This window comes from Oryctolagus cuniculus, chromosome 15 (genome assembly GCF_051225735.1).
Source record: "Oryctolagus cuniculus isolate XC-2025 breed Fujian yellow rabbit chromosome 15, ASM5122573v1, whole genome shotgun sequence".
NCBI lineage: Eukaryota > Metazoa > Chordata > Mammalia > Lagomorpha > Leporidae > Oryctolagus > Oryctolagus cuniculus.
In genome coordinates, this window is record NC_142881.1 from 1,927,373 (window position 1) to 1,937,311 (window position 9,939).

The following is a 9,939-nucleotide window of genomic DNA, read 5'->3' on the forward strand; positions in this document are numbered from 1 at the left end:
CGGCTGGAGGACGCAGCAGTCGGTCAGCCCGGCCTGGCTGGGCCGCAGGCTCGCCCCTCGAGCACCACTGAGGGGAGCTTAGAAAATGGTGAAGGGTGAGTGCCCATCTGCTCCTCCTCGCTTGGCTGACTTCCCAGAGAAGCTGCTTTGGGAAAGGCGGGGTTTATTTCCGCTCACGGTCCGAGGTCACAGGTCGGGAAGCCGAGGGAGGAAAGCGAGGACACCCAGGGACTGAAGTGAGCACGCTTCTCCCAGGAACCACTCCGAGCACATGGCCTCTGGCACCCAAAGACCCCCAGCCCAGTCCTTGGCGCCGTCACTGGTCAGGTCTGCGCCTCTCAGCCGGGCGCCCTGGCGTCGAGGCTAAGCAGCTGTGTTTCAGCTCAGCTGGTCACGGGCGGGCAGTGGTGGAGAAAGCAAGCTGCAGGTCAGGGCCAAGGACAGGCACGTCCCCCGGGGAAGGGCAGAGGAGCGGCGTTCCTTGTCGTTTCGGGTCGAGGCCCCTTGGTGTCTGAAGAGGCCTGGGGCACGGCTTCCGCCCGGCCGCCTGCCTGCTGCCGCACTGCTGGTCCTGCGGCAGCTGCACAGCTGCTGCCATCTCTGTTCATTGTTCAGGAGGCAGGCGGGGCCCACGACGGGAGAGGGACGTGCTCGACTTTGGTGTCATGCACTCGTGTGTTTGTTACCTTCAAGTCTGGGACGCCTACTGTAAAAATCAAATAAACCGATTGAGTAAGGCTAGGAAACCAAACGCCTTCTTCTAAAAGCAGCAGGGTCTGGGCAGGGGGAGCTGCAGCACCAGAAACCAGGTAGGGTTTACTTGCTGGAGAGACAGAACGGTCCTCTGAGCCCCACACACGGCCAGTGACGGGCCAAGGACGCTCAGAGTCTGCCTGCCGCACCCGGAGGAGGAGGCGGGGCCGACGGCGGCCCCAGAACAGGGCCACGTTCCGATGCCCAGAGTCTGAGAAGTGGCCTCATCTGGAAAAGGCCCTGAAGATATAGCCAAGTTAAGAATGTCAGAATTAACAGGGCAACCCCTAAAAGAAGGAGAGGAGGGGAGAAGAAGCCCACGCAGAGACCGAGGTGGAGACGGGGTGGACCGGGACCCCGCGCAGGCTCTGGAGCCTTAAAGGAGCACACCCTTGCCTTTGGTGCTCCGGGCTCCAGAGCTGTGCGGGGCTGGATTTCTCTGTCCACAGTGGACCCACAAAGGGGCGGGAGATAGAACTGCGGAGTGTTCTGAACGTGGTTCCCAAGACCCCAGCTCACCAACGTCTTAGAAAAGTTCTGTTGAATCTGAAGGACGGAAAAATAACAGTCTCCCCGTTGCAGACACGCATCTTTCCAATGACAGTGCAAATTACCCATAAAATAATCACCAAGAATACACTCGAGCCAAAGCGCTCAAGCCTGATCCCCGAGTAAGCATTCACGGTGGAACGGTTAACACCCGTGCGGCTCTTGGGAGTGGGGAGCACGCGTTCGTCCTGTGGTCACCAGGGAGAACATGCCTGGGCTTTGGTTAAACAAGCTGGGAATCCAGGCAGCTGCTGCTGCAGACGCCAGAGTGCTCCCCTCTCTGCCGGCAGCCTCCCCTCGTCCGGGAAAGTGGGCTTCCAGCAAGAGGCTCCCCTCCCACGGCCCAGCTGATGGTGTCGGCAGCACTCCCGCCACGTTGCGCATTTTCAGGAAACCATCCATCTGCCGCGTTTGCACTGACCAGGTCAGCACACCCTCCGGAGCCCGTGGCTGCGGGTCGTCTCCCGGATGCTGCCTGCACAGGGTCAGTGCTCGCTCCAGAGGCTCTGAGGGTTTCCTTCCTCTCCGGGGTGCAGAAGGCTTTTGCCAAGAACAAGACGAGCCCTGGAGGAGAAAAAGCCCTGTAGAAACCTCTGCGTGGTCCCCAGGAGCCCGCTTTGAAAGAAAAATGGCCTCTGTGAGGGGTAATTTCAGACGCTATGACCAGCATTTCGACAAATGGATCGAATGCACACCTTCAGTAATACAAGGGTTTCCTAATGATGGATCCACGTTTATTTCGCTGTCAGCGATCCGAAGCCAGGAGCCAGGAGCTTCTTCCAGGTTCCCATGCAGGTGCAGGGGCCCAAGGACTTGGGCCATCCTCCACTGCTTTCCCAGGCCATAGCAGAGAGCTGGATCAGAAGTGGAGCAGCCAGGACTTGAACTGGTGCCCATATGGGAAGCAGGCAGTGGCACTAGGCCATAGTGCCGGCCCCAGTCAGCTACTTTCAAGAAGGTATAACATTCCTTTGATCTAGGAGAAAGCCTTGAAAGTTTTATTTCATGTTAATTGTCACATCCTAGTTGTTTATACCCACTGGGGTCCATACATGTATACATTGTATAATGATCAGCCGGGGTGATTAGCACTCCCAGCACTTCCGGAGTTCCTCCCGGCTTTGGGGTGAGACCATAGAGAACCGACAGGTGCCATGGTTAACTCCTGTCCCCCTACACGCCAGGACACAACCCCTTCCTCTCGCACGGTCCCTGACGCCCAGTGAGCAGCCTCCCCCTCCCACTGCTGTCCCTCCCCAGCCTCTGATGCGCGCTCTCCCACTCCCGACGCCCTGTAGATCCACTGTCTTAGATTCCACGTACACACGAGACCACGCAGCACTGGAATGCTTTGCAAAGTTCGTGGGAAATGGAATCAAAAGTTTATTTTGGTGTAAAAAAAAATCGCATGATATGAGGCGTTTTGTAAAAGCTCATTTAAAATGCACGTTAGGAAAAAGCTGCATGGTTTCACGGTTTTTTGCACCAAAAATACATTTATCTATTGATTACAAATACACAGTCTCTCTGGAGTCTCCTTGTATTGTTTTTCTCTGTCTCTGGGTTCATCCTTGTCAGTGTGACCGCCAGAGTCGTACGTGGTGTGCCGTGGACCGCGTTTCCCCTACCGGCTCTGTGGTGGGCGCCAGGCGGGTGCATTCCGTGGCACGGTAGACCTGGGAGCCCCGCGTCTCTTCCACCCGTGCTTCTGTCTCTTTGGCCGCACACTCCGCATTGCTCCGCTGGCGTCCTGTGCTCTCCTTTGGACAGCCCGGCTGTTCCTTGTTTTGGCCCCTCGGGGAGGGGAGTGTCAGCTGTGGCCAGACATTTTGCTGTAGCGCCTCCCTGCCATCTGTTTATTGAAAACCTTGGCATCTCAAGGACACATTGGGATTCCGGAGCAGTGAGAAGCCACGCATGGCAGCGTCCGCTAAGCCCAGGCAGTGAATGAACGGGGAGAAGGCCGTGGTGGGGCCAAAGTGGAAGCCTGGTCTGCCCCTGGTGGCTCGCGGCACTGCAGCTCTGGGAGGAGCTCCACGCTCATGAGGAGGCTGGCGCGTGCCCCTCACGCCGCCCCTGGAGAGACCGAGCAGCACCCGCTGCTTGCCCCAGGTAGACGAGCACAGGTCGGCCAGGCACGGTGCAGAGCGCCAGGACCGGGCCCCGGTGTCTGCGCTCCCCGCCGGCCTGGTGGGCGATGCAGGCGGACGGGTTGGGCACAATTCTGGGAAGGTTGTGTTCTTTTTACTTGAATCATAGCAGATGAATGTGTCCCCACAAATAAAACAACTCATTAAATGAGCACCGGCTTTTCCTGGAGAGGGAAGACTCGCACGTGGTAGCGTGGGTTCCGCCAGGAGCAGAGCTCGAGGGAGATCTGAGCGCACTGCTTATTTGAGCCATGACCCCAGGAAGGCCCGGTCGGGGCAGGAACAGGACGTGGGAAGACCAGCAAGTTACAGGGGGACAGCCGGTGTTCATCCCGTCAGGGACCTCTGGGAGATGACAGACATGGCCCTGAGTCAGGGACGAGGGAACCAGGCCTGTCCAATCACTGGTGGACAGCGTCTAGCACGGAGAACAGGGCCCAGAACAAGTGGGCTCTGGCCGCAGGGAGAGCCCAGAGGGAAGGTGCTGCAGGCCCCAGCCGTGGGAAGCGGGGCTGGAGGACCCGGCCGGGCGCCTGCAGCGTCCGCCACTTCCCGCAGGGCGCCCCCGCACATCAGGAGCACAGGTGAGCCCGGGAACCCGAGCGGGACACAGAGACCCCACCAGTTCTGCCATAGCCAGCGGGGGCGCTGTTCGGGCTTAAGGTGACGACTGCTTCCAGCCTGGCCTCCAGCCACCCTAGGGACAAGAGGAACCCCCCACACACACACCGAACTGCCTCACCTTCTTGTCAGGGTCCTCACCATGTGGCAACCATCGATTAAAGTAGGCATCTGGAGCTGACGCTGTGGCGTAGCAGGTAAAGCCACTGCCTGCAGTTCCAGTATCCCATATGGGGACCGGTTCGAGTCCCGGCTGCTGCACTTCTGATCCAGCTCTCTGCTGTGGCCTGGGAAAGCAGTGGAGGATGGCCCAAGTCCTTGGGCCTCTACACCCACGTGGGAGGCCCGGAAGAAGCTCCTGGCTCCTGGCTTTGAATCAGCCCAGCTCCAGCCATGGCAGCCATTTGGGGAGTGAACCAGCAGATGAAAAACCTCTCTCTCTCTCTCTCTCTCTCTCTCTCTCTCTCTCTCTCTCTCCTTCTCCCCCCTCCCTCCCCCTCTCCCTCTCCCTCTCCCTTTCCCTGTGCCTCTCTGTAACTCTGTCTTTCAAATAAACAAATCTTTAGAAAAAAAAAAAAGACATCTGGACACGTAACCCATTCCTCTGCGTGGGTCTAGAGCAGCCGCCCTGCCAAGTGGAAGTCACACCCCAGGAGCTCAGAGTGCTGCTGGGCTCGGAGATGGGATCTGCGGAGCGGTGATTGGGCAGGACCTCGTTCGGAGGGACCAGACGCACGGGGAAGATAGGAGGGGGGCCTGGGGGAAACCGCCCGGCTGAGAGTGTGACCTCCGACTTCCAGCCCCTGAGCGCTGAGAAAGCAAACACACACCGCAGCTCACGCACAGAGCATCCGGCTTGGAAATGGACCCGCAGCACGGAAGGCCCAGCCCCAGTGCTGCTGTCGGGCTCCTCAAGCCGCTCTCGGGTCACTCCCGCCAAGCACGCGAAGGCAGGAAAGGAGCGGGAACGCTGCCCGTGCCGAGTGCTCGCCGGAGCTCGGAGAGAAGCGCTCCTCACCCGCTGAAGCCCCTCTGACGCCTCACCCCTCGGTGGGGAGCCGAGCCCCTCTCCCTGCTCGGTCGCAGCCCCGGTTGGCTCCGTCCCTACTGACTGAGGTCTAACCTGGAGCCCCCTCTCAGTCGCGCTGCTCCCAGCAGGCTCTGTCCATCCCGAGGTCCTGGCGCATCTGCAAGGACCTGCCCGTCCTGATGGCCCTCAGGACAGAGGTGTGTCCACAGACCCCCCGCCAGGCTCCCCCAGGTGCTCCACAAATGTGAGCCCACCCTCCTGGTGCCTCTGAGAGCACAGGGGGCCTTCTCGGCGCCATCGCAGTCACCTGTGATTATCAGAGGACTCTGAGATGCCAGCCGGGGTGACCTCGCCACTCACACCCTGAGTAAGACCAGGCACCCGTGGGCATCGAGGCCTGAGGAGCCCTCAGTCGCTTCAGTGTCTGCCCTGGGGCTGGATACTGGTCCGAGCAAGCCCAGAGGAAAAGCCCTTCCATCTGGCCCTGGCAGCAGGCCGGCTCAGCGCTGCTCCCTCCCCCAGGTGCCACCCTCCCCAGGGTGGGTTTGGCCGAGGAAGACCACGCCCTGAGCCCCCAGGCCCCGCGGTCGGCAGGGAGCTGGACAGCACCCCCAGGCTGGGCATCTCCACTCAGCGTGTCCGCGCAGCCGAGCAGGCCAGAGAGGCAAAGAGCTGGGCCCCTCCTCCCACTCCAGGCCTTTTGAACTCCAGCGGAGACACAGCCTCCGCCCTAAGCACAGAAGTATTTGCGTCACGGCCAAGGCCGCCCTCTCGCACCCCCGCAGCAGCCCAGACGCGGGGCACACGCGGGCCCGGGGCACTAGTGCCGCTTTCCAGGAAGCAGCTGAGCGAGATCCAGCCACGCGGGGAGCCACACCTGCAGCCATTGCTGCACTCCTGCGCCTGCTCTCCCCGAGTCCCGCTCACGGGGGCACCTGTGTGCCGGGGAGGCCTGGCCCTAGCCACAGCGCTCAGGGCCCGGCTCTACCAACCCCTAGGCCCCTCAGACGCTGCAGAGAGCTGGGACTGCACAGAGGCGTCACCCCCAGGACACGTTAGCGGAGAACGCAAACCAGCGGGAGTCACGCGCCGCCATCTATGTAAACGCAGAGAAGCGTGCCCACTCCCTGTGCTCAGCCTGCCGTGCTCCGCGAGAGTCCACAGGGAACTCTGGGCAGGGGCCCAGAGCCTGAGCCCAGGGGTCACTTTGGGTGCTTTTGGAGCTTCCCCTGTGCCCGTGCACCTCCGTAAGTGAAAGCCCTGGTTAGCATTCCTGGGGGCACAAGTGGCCCAGGACCCTCCGGCAGCCTTGTTCTGCGTTTCCCCAGTGATGGGGTGGCACCATCACCCCAACACACGGGCCCATGAAGCAAATCAGAGAGCTGGCGGGCCCACACCTCCCCGGGAGCCTGCACCACACAGTCCCACTGCCCCTGGCAGCCCCAGGCACACCCAGGAACGGCGCCAGGAGGCAGAGCTCGGGGTGGGGGGGCCAGGGAGGAGGAGTGAACCTCTTGGGTGCTGAGGGCGCCTTCTGCGGGCAGAGCTTTGGGGGAGCTCGGAGAGGGCTGCAGAGTATTCCCCGTCCTGCGATGCACATAACAGTCCAGGTGCCCAAGACGCGTCCCTGCCCAGGCCCCTTGAGACCATCTAGAACCTTCCAGTTCCTGCTGGACAGGCTGCAGCGTCCCATGCAGCAACAGGGCTGCCACGTCCTCCAGAGCAAGCGCCTCCCACTCCGGGGCGGGCCCCCCGGGCGCCCCCCCCCCACACACACACACACAGCGTGCTCTTGCACTCGCTGCTTGGCTGGCGCAGTGGGATCCACGTGTCCATGCCCAGAAAGACAGCCGGCAGCTTGGAGGTGCTTGTAGAAACAGACCCCGAACCTCCGCCCCACGCGGTAGCCAACCTGCTTACCGTGCGGAGACGCCAGGCCAGTCCTGCTGTCACCTCCTTCAATCTTCCCAGGAAGCAGGCGCCCGGCAGGAGAGCCCCACCCCCGCCCAAGCAGCACGCAGGCTCCTGGGGTCTCCGGGTGACCCCGGGCTGGGCCTTTTTTCTCCCCCTCCCCGGAGGCAGGAGCTTGGACACCTGCATTTGTGCTGCGTGTCCTTGGGCAAGGCACTGGCTCCCTTTCTTCTTGTACAGAATGTGTGAGAAGCAGAGTGGGGGAGTCAGGAAGAGCCACAGGTACAGCCCCACAGAGGGGCCGCTGGCACCAGCAAGCTTCCTCCAGGGAAGAGTGGGGCTCAGAGCCCGAGAGCCGTGAAGGCCTCGTCCTGCGGCAAAGCTTTGTGAGGGAGGCGGAGCAGGAAAGGGCCTGGCGGACAAACACAGGAGCCCGGCGTCTGGGCAGGGGTGGCCGACCCTACTCACGGGGCCGGAGGACACACTGCCGGCCCCTCGAGGAATGCCAGCGCAAACTCAGCCGTGCCGAGACGGCGTGGTGAGTGCACCCAGCCCGCAGGTCCACACAGCGCACAGCAAGCACAGATGCTACGGAAGGGGCACTGGCGGCAGGAGACTGCGTCCCCGCCCCACCTGGAGGCCGACGGCCACGGTGGGCGCTGAGCTTTGGCCCCCGACCTTCTTCCGGCAAGTCCCCGGGCGTCGGGGACAGCTGCACTAACACGGAGGCACGAGGTCCACCGCGCGGTGGTGCTGAGGTGCCGCCTGGACCCCTTGCCAAGGATGTGTCTGCCCTAGGGCTCCGCCTGCCCAGCCCACCAGCGCCAGCTGGGCACAGAGACCAGCAGTGGGACGAGCGGGCTCTGCCCTGCCCGGCTCACGAGAACCCAGTGAGCATCTCTTCCCGCCCCTCATCCGAGTGAGTGTTTACACCCGGGAAGTGGGCATACACCACCAGTCACGGCTTCTGCCCCAAGAGCCAGTTGTGCACACCCGTAGCAGCCCGTCCAGCTCTCTGGGGACACAGTAGGGGCTTGGAGGGCCAGTGCTCGCCACTCAGGGTCTGCAGCCTCCAGGGCTGGTACTTAGCCTGGCAGTTGAGACACCCACAGCAGAGTCCCAGGTTCAAGTCCCAGCCCCAGCTCCTGTCGCCAGCTTCCCACCAACGCAGCAGTGACGCCTCCGGCGACTCAGCTCCTGCCACCCACGCAGGTGTCTGCGTTGTGTCGCCAGCTCCCGGCTTTGGCCTCCCCTATCTGCCTCTCAACAGAGTAAATAAATATTTTTAGAAGGATTACAGTTCCAGTTTTTGTTTCTCAGCCAATTACCAAACACATAGAAGCAGTGTCTGGGACAGACCCGGGCTGGACGCTGCACACAGAAGGACAAGCGCCACGGCGCTCCCCGCAGCAGCCCGGCTCTGGTGACCCCAGCCACCGAGGACTATCTGGGCAGCCGCACTTGCTCCAGCGAAGTGAGCATCGCGGCTACCTTCCTAATTGCCTAAAATACCCATCAGCGTAAAACAGGCTCAAGAACATTTTATTAAGTCGATTAGGAGAAGACATTTAATATATTCAACATTACAAAAATAGATCCATTCTGCTTCAATTTAAAGTGGATTTAAGTTTAAAATGAAAATCAAATTGGTTCTCAGACTTTGCATATTTTGCTCACAAAACCAGAGCAGAGAGGCGTGAGTCGCTGAGTGGGGGACAGACCGCTGAGTGAGGACAGACCGCTGAGTGGGGACAGACTGCTGAGTGGGGACAAACCGCTGAGGGGGACAGACCGCTGAGTGGGGGACAGACCGCTGAGTGGGGACAGACCGCTGAGGGGGACAGACCGCTGAGTGGGGGACAGACCGCTGAGTGGGGACAGACCGCTGAGTGAGGGACAGACCGCTGAGTGGGGACAGACCACTGAGTGGGGACAGACCGCTGAGTGGGGACAGACTGCTGAGTGGGGACAGACCGCTGAGTGAGGGACAGACCGCTGAGTGGGGACAGACCGCCGAGTGGGAACAGACCGCTGAGTGGGGGACAGACCGCTGAGTGGGGACAGACCGCTGAGTGGGGAACAGACCGCTGAGTGGGGGACAGACCGCTGAGTGGGGACAGACCACTGAGTGGGGACAGACCGCTGAGTGGGGACAGACCGCTGAGTGGGGGACAGACCGCTGAGTGGGGACAGACCGCTGAGTGGGGAACAGACCGTGTCTCAGCTGTGGGCCGTGAGGGAGACGAGGGTGAACCGGAAGTACAGTGGGAGGAGCCCTCCCCTCCGCTCTGCCCTCCCGGCTCGGGGCACACGCCCCACTGCCCTTGCCACCCACATCACAGGCCCCTGTGGGGCTGGCGCCACCTCCCGCCCTGCAGCCGAGGAGACGGACTCTCCACGGAGGGCAGAACCAGCCAGCCTGCCGGCAGCTTCTCCACGGAGCTGCGTGTTCAACACCAAGTGGCAGCCACGTAGCCTTCCAGACTGAAAGTCACTGTCTAACACAGCCTGCAGCTCTGCTTGCCACCTGTAAACCATCTTGGGATGAGGTTCCTGTTTCTCCAGGATCAGCCCAAGAGGCGTGCCCCCCAGCGTCTGGGGACCCCGCGCAGGCATGGATTGTCACTCATCGAGGAAGGCATCTGAAAGGCGTGGACTGGGGTGGGGGGGGCACTTCCGCTTTCAGGCGCTTCTCCAGGAAAGCGTGAGAGCCAGCACACAGAGAGGCAGGTGCTCCACGGCCGTCAGGAAGGACTAAAGCCCTTGAGGCCACGGAGGAGGAAAGCCAGGAACAGCGGGACGCTGCCTGCAGCTGCACCTCCGGGCCTGGGCAGAGTGGAACCTGCAGGCGGAGTCCCCAGCGTGAGACCCCCCTGCACCTGCCAGACCTGTGACAGCACCCCAGCCGCGGAAATAGGACTCTGG